At 40.3% G+C, this 16,674-nt stretch overlaps 1 long non-coding RNA gene across 2 annotated transcripts; it reads left to right on the top strand.

The window, feature by feature from the left end:
* Window positions 1-237: 237 nt before the first annotated feature.
* Window positions 238-15,094, top strand: LOC138067470 (uncharacterized). 2 transcript variants are annotated; one of them, XR_011141453.1, is made up of 4 exons: window positions 238-360; window positions 6,494-7,150; window positions 7,746-11,747; window positions 12,050-15,094. It is a non-coding gene; the product is annotated as an uncharacterized lncRNA (long non-coding RNA). The 2 variants fall into 2 exon arrangements; XR_011141452.1 differs by having other exon boundaries at window positions 7,746-15,094.
* The last annotated feature ends 1,580 nt before the right edge of the window (window positions 15,095-16,674 follow it).

The raw sequence follows: 16,674 nt of genomic DNA, 5'->3' as shown, positions 1-16,674 counted from the left end.
CCGGTATTTCAAATTGGCAGTTGAAGGTAATTCATTTGATTAAAAAATTACCATTTCCAAGTCTTGCCATACCATGACTATTGGGGTTCCCCTGTGATTTAGCAACAAAATTGAAAAACAGATTTAATTGGCAGTGTGGTTTTCTAGTCTAGGCAGGGAGAGGTGGTTAAGCTTAGTACTAAACAAAGGGGAGGAGTTAAGACCCTGTTTACTCTGAAACACACCACCGATGCTTTTGTTTCACATAAGAGCCTGCGTTGGGTGTTCTGGGTCAGCGCAGGGGCTAACCTGGCTGGGAGTTGCATTTGCGGTGGTGGCTGTCCGCAGGTGCCTGGGGAAGAATACAAACGAGACAGGCAGGTACGATACTTCCCCTAAATATATTCCTGCACTCCCAGCTATTTTCACTTCTGGCACTTCCTGAGCTGAATGTCATTTGGAGGTATTTAGCAACCCGTAGAGGATCTCTCCTTGAGCCCATGTAAGCTGTTATTATCTACAACATCTTTTGGCAAGGAGTTGCACATGGCTGCCTCCTGTCACACGAAGAGCTACCTTTCTGGTTTGCTTTGAACCCAGCTCCTATCAGCTTCATGTCTTTTCCAGACTGAAGTGTCCAAGTTAATTTAAACCATTCTCCAAACTGAAACCTTTGCTCTTGCCTTTCTTCGTTACTGCTAAATTAGTGCCTTTTGCCCACTGGTAATTTATTTAGTAGTTTTTGGGACAGTTAATCCCACAATTCCTGTTGCATCAAAACATATAATTCCTATATATTCCTATATACCGGTTGTGTCAGCTTCCGTACTGATATAAATCTGTAAGCCTGCTGGTTTCAAGGAAAGTATACCTGTTTAGACCAAATGCGGCTCTAACCCAGGGTTTATCTTTTCGTTTATTGTCAGTGATGTAAATTCAATAGGTGTTTGAAGATTTTTTACCTTCCTTTGGAGCTATTTAGCTGCCTTTAAAAATAACCAGTGGTTTAAAACGCTCAAAATATTATCTCTACTGAATGGTAAAGAGAAGTTTATAACACAACGTATAGCTGTATTTTTACCTTTTTGAGTTTAGGCCTAGTTCCCAATCGAAACTGATCCAAAATAACTGTTTTGGTGAGAAGTGGGGTTCTGAGTTGTTTTTTGAAAACAGTGTATTCCCTAAAAGTGCCTCATACAGCTTATCCCTTGGAGAGCATGAGAACACTGAATATTTCTACCATGAATACTTCAATGCCAATATGATAGCAACCATGTGACTAGGGTGGACAACTAACCTCTATACATGAAAATCCTTTAAATTTTGCACGTTTAGGAGGGACATTCAGTAGCATTCAAGGTAAATGTGAACTTTTACGAACTGAAACAAAGAAAGAGATTGTAAATTAAATAAAGTAAAGCCAGCTTTATGAAAGGAGCCTCAGCAAGAAACCGGATGAGGCATAGGCGTAGCCTGCCTTTTTAACTACTGTCTTAAAAATCAACATGCAGATTGTTTATGCAGAAGTCACAGTAAGTCAAAACTAAACCAAGCAAACTACTTTAGAGCCGGGCAGCATTCCACCCAGGCAAGACGTGTTACATCATGCCTTAAAACTGCCAGCTAGAGCTTCGGGGAATAAGAGCATTGCAGTCAATGTTGCAATAATCCAGGCACCAGCTACCTAATCAACAGATGGAGCGTGTAGCTGGGGTTACTTTGCTTTGTAGGATTTGTGACACTCTTACTGCATGAATCCAATATGTAAATATTAACTGCGATCTACACATGCTCATATCTCATAGTTTTGATGAATCATCCAGGGCAGCTATACAATAAAAACTTACAAATTCTGAACAAGATAGCATTTAACAGGATGCAAGTCGTACAGCTGAGTTTTACATTCCAACCTGTCACAGACCAAACTATTTGACATTTAAGGCATTAAGCAGCTATCATACTTGGTTGTCTCTTCAGTCTTTTCACTGTGCGTTTCTGAAAGAGAATTTAGGCTTCCTTTTGGCCAGTAAATTTTGGGCAAAAGGTGGCAACCTGAAGAATTTGCTGACATGTTCTATTTTCCTTTCATTCAAAGATCCAAAGGTCCAGTTGCAATCAGCTGCTTTTATGTAAGCACTGAAATTAAAGTTTTATCAGGGATACAGTCTCTTATACTTCAGTAGTTAAATCTGTCTTAAATTAATGAAAATTAAAGGGAAACACTTGCCCTAGGAGGCAGCTTATATGATAACCACTAGAGGCAGAACTTCTTGTGCTCTTCTCTAAAGTATCTGGTAGATAATTCCTGTGCTTCTTATAGAAATAAAATATATTTCTGTGTTGCAGAAGCAGAAGTGTGTTTTTAACAGCAGATCTGTCAGTCTCAGCTTCATAGAGAACCATAGAGCCTACTGCACTATTTTTAGCAAAAAGGAATGGCAACAGGCTGGGGCAAGTCACAATATATGCAGAGCGCTGGATCCTAGAAGACGTGCTTCCAGGACAGTTGCAGTACTTCTGTGCTACTTTGTAGTGTCAGCTTTGGACACTGGTACCGATTGTGTTGCCTACCAGGTACTTAGGCAATGAGCTGATCCAACAAACGAGTATTTTTTTGTTTTCCTCCTTCCTGCAGCTGGGCACAGAGTGCAACACTTCTATAAACAAGTTCTCAATCACACCCCTCAGTGCAGACTCTGGGCCAAATCTTCCTCCTCATGTCAAAGACCGGGACGGATTCTTTACAAAAGTACTGCCAGGGGCATAACATCAGCTAGAATTAAGCTGGGTAGCTGCCTCTAACAAACTGCCTTCTGTGGTACCTGATCCCTTAATTTGTGAGCACTTATTTTAAATTGTGCATAGTGTGCCAGGTGCAATCAGCTGCACAGAGCTCAGTGCCACTCAGATTTATATGAACACTGGGATTATACTTCCATTGTTCTGTGTCCACGTTGCTGCCGTGTGCCTTAAGAGAGCTGGTAGCCGGGGCGGGGGGGGGGGGGTTCCTTCAGTGTGTGCACAGCAGCATTTTGGGAAGTGCAGCTTTGTATTCTATTTCGACTTCTAAACTGACTCAATAGTTCCTGAGGTCTGTTATGTAATGCCATCCGTGCAACAGCTAATATTTTTAACTGTTCACCCTGCAGGATCTCAGAGCCTTTTCCAAAATAATATACAAGTGCCATTTACCTAGTGCTGTATGAGGCTTCTTAAATAAGTAACATCTGCATTTTACAGCTGAATAAACGTTCCACCCATTCAATAAAAGGCATAAAGGCTAACGTCATAGCCTTCGTAGTGCGGGGCTCAGTAAGAACTCAAGAAAGTTGGCATTGCCACACGATACAAAATCTCTTGAAATAAAATTTGAAGCAAAGGATCTGCTAAGAGCCAGAAAGAGTCCTCTGTGAACTTTTATGAAAAGAAAGCAGCTCACCTCCATTTACTGTTGGGGGTAGAAGTTACAATATCAAACAAAAGATTTCATATAATTAAAAAAACAGCACAAACCAATAAGTAACCAAATTTTTCATGCCAACAGACAAATAAAAATTTGCAATAACTTACGTCAAAAACCCAATGTCTAACGTTACTTCAAAAGGAACTGTAGTGCCAGTATTTGTCACAGCTCATATATACCATTGCTGTCCTCTCAGAGCTTTTTTGCAAACACTGACTCACTGCCTGCGAGGTGTGTGTTATCCTGCCATTGGGGAGGTGAGGGCAGGAGGAAGTCGTGGTGAACTGAGTAATAAAGTAAGCTGTCAAAGGTCATCCAACAAATCATCAGCAGAGCTGGTAGAAGAAACAAGGTGTCTTTATTCAGCTCATCTACTGTAGCTGTAATTATGTACATCTGTAAGATACTTCTAACACGGTTTCCCCTGTTAGGTGAATGTATTCTGTATGAAATGTGTGAGTTTCGTGCAAGTGCCCTGCTAGAGGTGGTTATCCTGCACAACTCCACTTCTCTGCCATAGCACTGCTTGCAAGTTCTTCAAAGTTATTAAGTTGAAACTTACCATTTACTTTGTACAAAATTTCAAGGGAACCTAACAATGACTTGAGAACGGTGAACAGAGTAAGTTGGAGAAGAGTGGATGAAAACAATGTATCGGGACAGGAATTCTAGGACAATTTTACAGTGCTGGTGGAGCGGGTATGCATTCCAGCTGAACTGAGCAGTCTGTCTAACCAAAACACTGTTTGTAGGATTGTCCCACAAAACTAGCAAAACCCACTTCACATAGTTCTCTTTCTTGCGGGAAGGAGGCTACTGACGCTTTGCATAACAAAATGGCATGACTGTTTCTTTCCACTCGCTGACCAAAAATCACACGTGGTAATAGCAGCTCTTTGGTTTCTGTCAGTGGACATTTTGAATCATCTAAAACTATTCAGAAATAGAGATTTGAAATGTGCTTGTACATGTTCTAATTAAGAATTTTTAGAAGTGTGTGAAAGTTTTTGGTGTATGACAGTGGCCCTACCATTTCAGGAAGTGAAATAGTCAAAGGTTTCGTATGTATTTTTATGGCTTTACTGATGGTGGGAGAGTGAGGTATGGTTGACTGCTACACAGAGCTCAGAGAAAGCAACTGGCAGATCAGACATGACCCGTATTTTCTGTTTAGGTGGGAACAGAAGCTGATGCACTGTTCCTGGATGTGCAGAATATTCGGTCAGTGTAATGGGCACAGGCTTATTTTTTCCCAAGAGGTGTTGAGCAGCCTCTTGGACTCTGACTACCTCTAGAAAATACTTTTTTGTTGCTTATGCCTTCAAATCATTTTCTGATTTTGACTGATTTTGTTATTTATACTTGTGTAGAATGTAGAAATACCTGTATTTTGTATTTTGCAACCATATAATCTATTATTTAACTCGGTAATTGCATCATTTTGCCTATATAAAGCTTTGTATGTTATACAGGTGTGAAAGAGGCAGTAAAAATAAAACTTATAATAATTACGAGACTTTTGAAGCCATCCTGGATAGTGACCATCCTTCAGGGAGCACCTATAGAGGAACCCTTGAATGATTAAAACTTGCTGTGTAAACGCTGCGGCTCTGAGATCTGTGTTGCCATTTAAAACACTTTTGACTTCTCACTGATGAAGGTGTATCTACATACATTAGTTTTCACCAGTCCACTCTCGTGGCACTCCTGTTTCTTTTATCACATATGAACTTGGCTGTAGGATCAACGGGAAGTAGAAACATTGGAAGGAAATAAATTAAATTGTTTTAAATTAAGTTCATAAAAGATTATACAAACTTTTCATCTATGATGTCTACAATGACAGAGGAGCTAAGCTGCCCTCTACCCTTCCCTGGAGGCAACAGTGAGCTCAAAACACATGGCAAGTCTCATATGAATATGATATAAGTATGTACCATGTAGGCTGTTTAAGCTTGCTTTGCTGCAGTAGCCACAATAGACGGTATTGTAAAACGTGTTGCCTTCTATCAGCAGTTCTGCAGCCACTCTGCCAAGGTAAATACAGTGTGGTGGATTTGGTGGTAGGTATTTTACTTTACCTTTGCTAATATAAAACAGGATAGATTATATCCTTCTGTGTTTCCAGTTCAGTTTGTCTGCCACCTGCGGTATACGAGGGAAGAGAAGAGCACAGAAAGAGGCTCCTTCGTTCTGAGTCCCCATGCGACAGCAATCTTCACTTACCCTGCTCATTCTCTGTTGTTTACATGTCAGATTGATAAAGTGCTTTTCCTTGGATTCTCTATGCAAACTGAAGTGTTATGCTACCATTTTAGATACAGTGCATTTTAATCTCATATGTACCATATTCATATCCAGATTTTAATTCAGGATTGAGAAAAGCCTTTGTACAGTGGATAGCTTATTATTCACAAATAAAACATTACTGCAGTAGTCAAATACAGATTTGCTTGGAAAGAAAGAGTGGGCCTTTTAGCCCTCGTTTAGCAATGGCCAAATCAATAACTACCTTAGGTAGCAATCAGTAGTCTTAAACAAACCCCTGTTCTGCTGCTTTTGGTGTTGCAAAAAGGCATTGCAGCAAGTGGTCTTAATATGGCATAACTGGCAAAAGAAAAGAAGTTCAGGTCAGCTTACAGTAAGATACAAACATAGTTAAATATTTTTCTAAGAACTGTGAAACTTTTCAAAAACAGCAACTCTAGATTACCAATGTAGAAAAAGATTCTGGCTGACTGTCAGAGATGCTGTGAAGTCATCACTTGAGTTAATATAAAGGTTAGTGCCAAAAGTCAGCTTCAGTCCCTCAAATTATGCAACATAAAATTAATTCAAAATTACCAGAGAAGTCTGAGTAATTTGGCATTTATTACTATTTCAAGTCTCATTCTTCATTCTTCAAGGTTACAAGCAACTGCATATCAAAAGAATCCAGAGAAAATTAAGAAATTAGATTGTTGCTTCTGAAAACTGATAACAGTCCAGTGACTCCTTTTTTGTGGAAGCGAGTTCTTTAGCATTACTGACAAAAGCTTTTTTCTCCCACAGGCTAACAGCTTCTTGGTTACAGCAGGACACCATGGGAGCTCATGCAACAGAGCAGAGAAAGTTCCTACTGAGTGGGAAAGCTGGATGCTGGAAGAAAAAAACCTTGAATAACCTTGGCATTTGGCAGGGAGCCCACACAGATGGGCGTACCAGAGTGACATGTTCATAACAACCTTTGATTCCTAGCAGAGTCCAATATGTTTTGAACCAGCTAGAGTTTTTTCCAGATATAATGGAGTTTAATAATTAAGAAAGAAGGTTCCGGATATGTCTATCGCAGTAGCAAGACTCATTGCCAGAGCTGCAAGTGGATGTTTTACCTCAATTACCTGGAAATGTATTAGTGCTGGGAATTCCCCTTTGCTTCTTGGAGGAGGAGAGACAGCTCAAGTGCTCGCAGTAAGACAGGCTACAGCTGACAGAAGGATCAGCTGCTGAGCTGGCTCGTTGCGGCAGGAGAAGGGCCTGCTGGTAGAAGTGAAGGCTGTGTTTCTTTTCTGATAGATGCCTTATGATTGGGAGGAGGTTATTTATTTTAGGATACACATTGTTATGCTTTTTACTTGTTTTTTAGCCATGTTTTTTGCTTTGTGCTGCTGTTGCTAGAAACAGGAATAAAGTTCAGCTGAAGGCCCTGCGTATAACTTTAATTTCCAGGTAGGATACAGTATCTGGTTTATCAGGTTCTTCCTGGGAGGTAGATCCGTTTTCTAACATAATTAGTAATGGAAGAAAAAACAGGTCATTCAGGTTACGTGTGGGGTGTGTGATTCTAAGATGGACTGATAAGTAAATGGTACCGATAAATTGATTTTGCTTGCTTATTTGCTGTGCTTCCATTTTGCCAAATACTGGTAGATGTAATAGGAATGAACTGCCTGTGGGAAACTTCAGAACTATTTCAATTGTAGCTGCTGATGTCATAATTACACAGAAATTAATCAAAAGCAAAATATAATAATTGAATTTAATGAAAGTTTAACAGAATTAAATGTGTTTATCTTGTCTGATTTTGATTTCTGAAAGTATTTGTGTGCAGAACTCAGCAGAGCTTCATAAGACATGCTGGGCCAGTGCTACAGACTGTCTTTCACAGGCAAACCTTTTATTAGCTGATCAGCCTTTGGAAGTACGTGCATAGATCAAGCGCAAAGACAATGCTGGGAAAGAGGACAGTTGGGGGCATTATTTGGATAGGTGATAACATTTTCCATATAAGCCACAGATAAAGTGTCCCACGTTTCTGTTTCAGGTTGTAAAACAGACCAGGCTGTTCCTGAGTGTAAGTTTACCTTTACAGGAAATCCATTGTTTGGAAAGCTAATGGAATCACCACACCCCTGTGCATACACAGATGACGCTCTCCGATAAGGTCTTGTTGTCCAGTGGGCATGTATACCTAGAAATTATCTGATGATGTGAGTGGTAAAGCTCCAGTACTGAAAATCCTAAAAGAAATGATAAATATATTTGCTAGAATGTCTTAGGGTAGAGAACGTGGTCTGAGTCAGGAAGCAAACTCACAAGTAGGAATTATAATGTCCCGTCTCATGCAAAGCCAAACCATCAATCTGGAATAAATTACTGGAGGTTAGCAAGAAACCCAAATCTTGGAGCCAAGGTTTTTTTTAAAGAAAAAGAGTGACCTGATTTACAAAAATACTATCCAAGAGCTTTGTTTATTTGCCTGTGGGTATATACAAAACACAAAAACTACATAGACAAATATAATTGCATAGTTAAACATTCAAAAATAAATTTCACTTTCCCCTTTCCTCTGTTGACAAAAGCAAGAGCTGTGTAAAGCTATCAAATTTTTTTTTTTAAAAATGTGTTAATAATAAGCAAACACATCACCACTACTTTGTAGAGGGAAATAGTGTCTAAATGAGAAAATTAATATAGCCTTAATGTGCTCTGCAAATAATGTAGATAGTAGAACTCTTTTGAGTGTCATGCAATCAGTTATTACAAAATAAGGCTGAACAAGGACAACTTTCAAATATAGTAGCAATTAACATCATAGGAAAACCTTATTTACATATTTAGATGGTTATAATCACTAATCAATGCTAGAAATGCTGCCTCTTCTAGTCTTTCAGACTGGAAAAATGATGAGTTTGTCTGTAACGATGTGTAAACTTTTCCAGGAGTAAGAGATGAAGGGAGACTACCAAAAATATGAGAGAGAAGACTTCCTTCTTTTACACTCCTTCACACCTAGCCCAGAAATTCAGTTTCAGATGAAGTCCTACTTAAATATGGAGTAGATCATATGCAATATAGTTGACAACTCTGGGAAATTCAGTTGCAAAGCATTGCTGCAAAATGTAATTTATTTATATGATACTTCTGAGGATGTGAAAAACCTGATTTTAAAAATTACATATTCCCCTTGCTCTTCATAAAATTGGCATGGCTAAACACAAGAGATTTTTAGAGGAAAAGCTAAAGGCACTTTCTTATTGCTAGAGTAATCCTGACAAATTTGAAATTCTTGCTCCAGTACTTAAGGCACTTCAAAGAAAAGCGATGGAGCTTTGAAAATGCCAGTCAAAATGGTTAGCAGTTAATGAAACCAAATATTTCTATTATAAGCAACTGAAGTAGATTGTTAAAATGGGAAGCGTAGGGCAGACTTCAAGAGGCAGTGTCTACACTGTTGCCAGCTCTGTTTGTAATGCAGGTTGTATTGTTGAATTTTAATCTTGAAGTGCCTTTATTATGCATAATTTTGGATGATCCAAAACATACATTTTGAATAATTTGTATTTAATTACATGTCTACAGGGGCACATGATTATATTTACATAGCGATATTATTTGTAGCTGGATCTCACAAATATACATAGAGAAGCTTCTTTTGCCTTTGTTTTTACAGAACTGTCTTTCCAATATTATGAACTGATCATCTCTGTTCTGCTGAGGCACAGAGGCTGCTGCTGTGATAGTGAAGGTGGCCCCTGCCTCATTCGCTCAGAGAAGGTATCGCTATACAGCAACAACTTCCACAAAAGTGCAGATCTCTCTGATCTTCAGTGAGCATCCACAATGAGATTTTTTTGATTACACGACCTGCCCAGCTCATTTTAATAGTATTTGCACTTCACTCCTTTTGACCTTTAAGTCTTTGCTTGCTATAAAACCAGTGCGCAGTCAAAAGCAAAATTATATACCACATCAAAACCAGTCAGAATTCAAAGTGAGGCATTGTAAAAGTGGAAGTGTCAAGAAAGAACAAGTTTACACTGATTCATATAAACACTTTATTCAAATGCTTTGGATACAGATAAACATTCCTTGTGCAATATTTGTTATGGTTTCACCTGCTTTAAGATGGAAACTGAAAGTGCTTTTATAAATGGGACTCAAAGGTTTGTTGAGTTGCTCTGCAGCTTCAGGTACTTCTGTACGTTATGCTAAGATGCTGCTATCTTACATCTTGTAACAGCAATACTCCTCAGCAATTCAAAAAAAGCTTTTTGTTTTTCCACGGAAGAGGAACCATTAGCTCGTACTCCTCTTACAGTGACTGGCTGTACCTTTTGGCAATTTTGGCATTGCCAAATGTGTACCTGGAAAACAAATAATATTGGTTTGGTTGATATTCTTTGACAGATGTAGATGTGAATCTTAGTTAAAATGTTTTAAAATGCTTCTTATAACATTACTAAGGAATGTTTTTGCCATTACTTGAAATTATGTTCAACAAGTGCAAGATCAGGTTTTAAAACAGTGGAATCAGCAAGAAAAATTCTGAGCACTAGAAGAGAACTATTTGATGGACTCTTTAAAGCGTTCTTTAGAATTATATTAAAAATTGTCAATATTCTTAAATATTTTTTAAAATTTACTTTAATATTGACAGTTTCTGTAATTTCCCTGCTGATTGTGCCTCGAATTTCCTTTAACCCTAGTAACATTTTTTTTTTAACTTTTATGTTCTGGTAGCATTTCTTCAGATAAAAGCATATAATTTATCTGACTGGTACAATGTCTGGGTATGTATAACAAGTTGACTTCTAAATGAAGTGATAAATGAACTGATTTAGATCTCTGTATATTCTTTCCCAATTCATCCTCCTCTCTCAATACGTACAGTCTTTATTTAGGATGGATAAAGGTCTAACACCCCTTCCCCTTCTCCCTCCCCCTTCCAATTCCATTTTTTCCAATGTGATTTATACATGCATTTCCTGAATTATCCTGAATCTAGAGCTGAAAGTCTGGTTTTGCCCCTGCCTTATTCCTACCTTGTATGAGAAAACAAAGCTTGGATAAACTAGGCTAGGAACTGTGTTGTTCTTTATCGTAGCCAGCACAGAAAAAAAGGCTTGTAACCCTCCCTTGTTCTGGTTTTACTGTTATGTTTTTTGGTAATACTTGAGTTCTACTAATTTATGGTGAGCTGCAACAGATCTATATAGAGTAGCTGGTATGCAGTAAGCCAGTCTGCACCCCTAAGCTGCATATGGAAGAATTCAGATGAGTGCATGGTTTAAGTCTGATGTCATCTGTAGAAGTGGGTATCTTTGTAAGTGAAGTATTTGCAAGGTACAGTTATACCGTACCTTGCAAATAGTAGTAAATAAAAAGTGTGCAGAAATCCTAAGGTAACAACAAAAAAACCCCAAAGAAACCCCCAAGCCAAAAAAACTTGATGTTTAGTAAATCCCCAAATCATTCTGAAAGTGCTTTAAAATGCCTTATAGCTTTTGTGCTTATAAGGTTCTTCCTTTCCAGCTTGCTTGTACTATTATGATAGCTAAAAACTTAAGTTGTTTTTTAAATGCAGGAAGTTGTTTTTTAAATGCAGGATTTTGAGGTCATCATACAACTCAAAGGGATTAGGTTTTAAGAAATGAGGTATTTTTATAGGAGTTGGTGGTATCCATTAAGACTCCTTTTTGACACTAAGGGCCAGAGCTAGTGAAGAACTGGAGACAACTAACATTGCATAGAGAAAGAAACAGTTCCCAAAAGTAGAATTTTGTATCCTGGGAAGGTAAAATGTGGACTTTAGTATGTTTCCATGCGTTTTGGGGACCGAGTTTAAAAATCTTTACATATCTTTTGCACTGAATTTGCCACACAGAGTAACTTCTGAGACAGGTCGCAGGATGTTTTATTAGAGTGAGACTACAGTGGCCCTGCTGAGATTTCACCTGCTATGTAAAAGTGCTGCTGCCTTCTTGCCAAAAGGAAAGAACTATTGCCTTGACTCTAAGAGATTTTGAGCCTATGTCAGTTAAAGGTAAGTTACTAGGGTTGTGAGATTAAGTGACAGAAAATGTGTACTGGACAACTGGGGCTAGGTGCGCCCACCTTAAAACTGCGGATATCTTTAACATAGTCTGTTTCCTAACTGTAAGCATGATAAAGTAGCCCATGTTCTAGCACGAATTCCCATTCTCAGCTACTTAAACTTTTTGTGAACTAGTAACTGTTTAGTTTCCCCATTGGACTAAAGATTTGGGTGGAGGTGGGGATGGGTGGGTACGACAGAAATGGAGGAATATTAACAACATTAAGGAAGCCATTGTTTTTTATATCGAGGTTAAAGAAATCTTTTGAAATGATCACAGCAAGGTACCTAAAGAGATCTGGATGTTGCATTAATTTGTAGTCAACACACAATATATGGCAGGGGGCAGAACTGAAGACAAGTCTCCTACATCTCTAGCACTGGTTTATTAGATGACACGTTTCCACTGATCCTGTAATAAAATTAGTGACAGTCTTGATGTTGCCTGGATAATCCACATGTGTGTGTGACGTGACCTCCTCCGTCTGTGGAACTCAGGGTGGATTAGGCATGACTTAGAAAAGACTGAAATAATTCTGGGAATGTGCAGGGAACATAAGCGATGAAAATATAAGTGCTTTCAGACTTCACAAAAATATATGGTTAGCTATTTATGATCTCACTTTTGCCCAAAATTTCACCTACATCTTTGATCTGAAATTAATATTGTGGGTTTAGGCCTATGCAGTCAGGAACTTTGACTAAATTATTTGAATTTTTTTGCATGAGGACAAGCTCAGCATGTGAGACCACTGTAAACATCTCCCAAGATTAGGATAGATTCTACGATGTATAAAAACCCTGATTTGCATATGCATAGCAGATTTTATTAGAGACTTGTTCCTGAATTTGCTGATAGGAAGGACATCAACAATACAAATTGAACCTATGGTTCCACTGAGGTGGCTTAGCCAGCGCTTGCTCACTTTCATGTATCAACACCTTCATTAGCCATAGGAACAATATCATTGTCTAGTGGATGACACCTGATTTGCAGAGAGAAGTTTATGCTTCAGTCTTGTCTTCCATTTTGATATTTCTGTCCAGTTTACAAACTTGATCATTGTGCATGATTTTGGCAGCTGTGGGAAAACACTACAGCTCTGTCATACAGTTGACCCATCTCATTTATTTGGATCAGCCTTAGCTTCAAAAGGGTAAATGTGCTAAATTCTGTGTGTGTGGTTAACTTACCTGTACAACCAATTCCTTAATCACCAGCTTTGTCCAGGACATGAATACAGTTAGGGATTCTCAACACTGAAAAAATTCAGTGCTATTTAGCAAACTGGGCAAAGGGCATACTGTTCCACCAAGTCTGTGCAGCAACTAAGGCCTACCAAAACTACTGGATATCCCCTTAGCTCAAGCAGTTGAAGCTTTTGCTGTACATTTAAAAATCTCAGATACAACCGTTACTGACATTCTCTTAAGGGGAGAATGTCATTTAATTCTTATTAAAATTTCACATTAAAAAATTTCTGTTCAGTGCAAAGGGTAGATGTGAATAAGGAAGGATTGCATAGAAAATGAAACTGTGGCAAGATATTGTGATTATGATACTGACTGATATCAGACAAGTCACTTAAAAGAGAGTCTTCAGAAATGTGTATTTCTCATTTCTGAGGACTATGGAGTCCTCAGAGAACTTGAGAAACTCTAGACTTCAAATTTTTTTAAATATACCAGTCACCAATAGCTTCAATTAACCTAGCGAGGAGGAAGACTGCGCTAACGCATGACTACAGAGACAAACAAGGGTATCTGAGCATCCACAAACTAAGGCTGTGACCCCACGTCACTCTATGAAGGTATGAAGGAGTTGTTGTTGGAGTCTCAAGTAAGATTCTACACTTAATAATGAGCGTTTTTGTGGTGAAAAGAATGTAGGTATTGGTCTTTTCATTTGGTTTGGGAAATGTGCTTCTAAATTGACATACTTCCTGCATTTAGCATCTGTAAAACGGTAAACAGAGCTCTGTGAGAGCACTTCCCTCGCTGGCTTTTCATCTCTCTCACTACTCATTTACTTTTTTTTTCTCCTATTATATCATGGCTTAGCGCTACCCAGGTCACCAATTCCACCACCTCAAAATAAAAATGAGGGTTATAGCAGTAGCTGCTATAGCATGGTTAGACCTAGAATACAAATTAAAGTAATCCTTAACTGCACAAGTTGTGTGCAGATTGATCACACCCCATCCACTAGTGCTTCCAGTGAATATAGGGTCAATACTGTATGGTTTTCTTTGGTTTAAGATAATACAACTATAGCACAGAATATTAGGCACTTGGAAGCAGGTAAACCAGCAGTAGTATCACTGCATTAAGCAATCATTTGAAATGCATTTCATTTCACACCATAGTAAGCACAACTGAAATCACCACAGGCATATTAATGAAACAGCCTATTTACTTTAGCCCTGACTTTCTGCCAGTTTGAGGACACTGTATATCAGAAGTGCTCATCCTTAAACATAACCTAATATTTTGTGGTTTAGTGGCCATATTTATTTAGGTGTATAAAACAATATTTTCACACTAGACAAGGAAGACATAACAGAAGAAGCTCTTCAGCTTTCAGATGCCTCCTTGGACATTTTTTTTTCTTTCAGAATCTTAGCTTAGGTGAGATAGTCCAAGGCAAAGGCCACCTGCAGTTAAATATATCATTTGGAAACCTGTGCCTGTTTCTGGATCATCTTGATGTAACTTCCTTCCCTTACCTCCACTGTATGGACTTTTGGCCTTTCTGCTTATATTCAGACTTTCAAATGGTTTTGATTTGTGGCACTGTTGGTGTTTTTTTTTTTTTCCCTCCACTAAGGGATGGTTGGATAGCAAGTTTAAGGTTAGTAATGATAGTTTAGCTTGTCTTGGTTTTCTTCTATGCATGCTTCAGCAGTACTTCACTGATGAATTTGCATCACAGATGGAAAACCTCTCTAAGCTCTTTTGAGGCAACAATTGTTTTGTTCTTATACCTGTACAAACATTGTACCTAATACAATGCATTTGGGAATCCAAATCCTTGACTTGAGTTTGTAGGCGTTACTGCAATATAATTGTTAGTAATTACAGTAATAACTATCACAGAAATAGGGGCTAGCAGAAGCAACTGAATACTTGACAGCCACTGGCAATCTACTTACTGTTTCAATTTCTATGCTGAGCTCTGGTATTGTCAGTTGGGAATTAAAATCTAGGGGAAAACAGATATATTTATCATTTTGCATTTCCAGACCTCTCTGGAAGGTTGCTAGGGGCACAGAGTTTTTTAAAATTCTTCTCTTTGTCCCCCAGGCAATTGTTGCAGCAGCTGTGCCCCAAACCCCATATTAGCAGGCAACTGACCCATAAAACATATGAAGTCAAAAGAGAAAAATTGGACACAATTCCATAGACCTTATAAGTCCATTTGTGAATGTTTACTGGTTTTGGAAATAAAAATGAGGGCTGATGTGGAGCAAGCTGGAGAAGACAAGTATGAACAAACACATGATAGAATACTGAAACGCAGGAAAGCACTTCTAAGAATAGGAGGGGTGCTAAGGTGGGAGCACTGTGATACAGTTATTAAAAAGCACATCCCTGCCAGCTCTGGATTTTAAGCAATATACAGCCTCCTAGAACACTGAAGCAACAGTCCTACTGCGATTCCCACTTCGCATACCGCCTTCCTATCCCAGCCATTTCATCTCCCACCAAGAACATGACAATGTTTCCTGTGCGCATTACAAACTGTTATGAAATGCATTTTTCACATGTGAATGCTTACTAAACTGTACTAAACGACCCGAAATTCTGCATCTGCCTGGGTTGTAGTTTAATTGACCTGTCTCTATGTACATTTTCAGGAGGCATTTGGATAAACTGCAGAAGCAGAGCAAGCCATGTGCACAAAGTAGCAGTTGGACTAGGTAGGGGCTTGCTTGGAAAGGGTCCGGGGCCTCTTTGGAAAATGCTTGAAGAGAGCAGACCTCCCTCAAGTCCCGCTCATGCCCCACAGACTCAGAGCGTTTCTTTTACTCCCTTATCATAAAATCTTTCAAGATTACTGCTCTCTTTTGCAGGGATCATTATATTAAAATAATCAAAACAAAGGCTGCCAAGCTTTTTTCTTGGGTGAGATATGGTAACAGCAGTCGGGGGGGGGTTCAGGATGCTGCCTGGGAGCTTGTTATTTCTAGCGTGCATTGACTGACAAGGGGTGGCTGCAGCCGACCCCGTCTCCGGACACAGCATCACTTCTGTTGGCTGAAGGCCACCCTAACGGATCTCTTCAGGAAGGGCCTAGGCAGCAGTGAGAAAGGGCTCCCCGACCGCCCTTCCGGGTGCCCCATCGCCGCGCAGCTCCCCTCCCTCGCAGGAAGAAGCAGCGCCGCGGCGGCTGCGCTGCCGCCCCGCGCGCGCCGCTAACGGCCGAGCCCAACGGCCGGGCCCCCGCGGCGGGAGCCCTGGCCAACGGCCGCCAGCCCCGCGCCCTGAGGCAGGCGCGGCGGGCGGGCTCCGCCGCACGGGCGGCCCCTGCCCGCCGGGGGCCGGTGCCGGGAGGGGATGCCGCGCCGCCCTCCCGCAGGGCTGCCCCGGCCGTTGCGGCGGTGGGTGGGTGGGTGAGTGTGTGGAGGGGAGGTGGGGGGGCAACCGGCGGTGGTGACGGGGTCCCTGGGGCGCATGCGCAGTGCCCGGTCCAGCGCTCCGTGACGAGAGCGCTCCACCAGCATCAGGAGCCCGACTCGCGCTCTCATAGGCTGCCTTGCCCCGGCAGGCGCGCGCCCGCTGCGGACCTCTTCCTAGTGCGCTCGCGGGGGCGCGCGCGCCGCCGCGGGCGCCGCCGGTCGCTGCTGCTGCCGCCGCTGCCGCCGCCGCTGCCGCC

The sequence above is a fragment of the Struthio camelus genome, chromosome 5 (genome assembly GCF_040807025.1).
Source record: "Struthio camelus isolate bStrCam1 chromosome 5, bStrCam1.hap1, whole genome shotgun sequence".
Taxonomy (NCBI): Eukaryota; Metazoa; Chordata; class Aves; order Struthioniformes; family Struthionidae; genus Struthio; species Struthio camelus.
The sequence above is the reverse complement of the archived record's forward strand: the minus strand, read 5'-3'. Positions and strand labels throughout refer to the sequence as shown.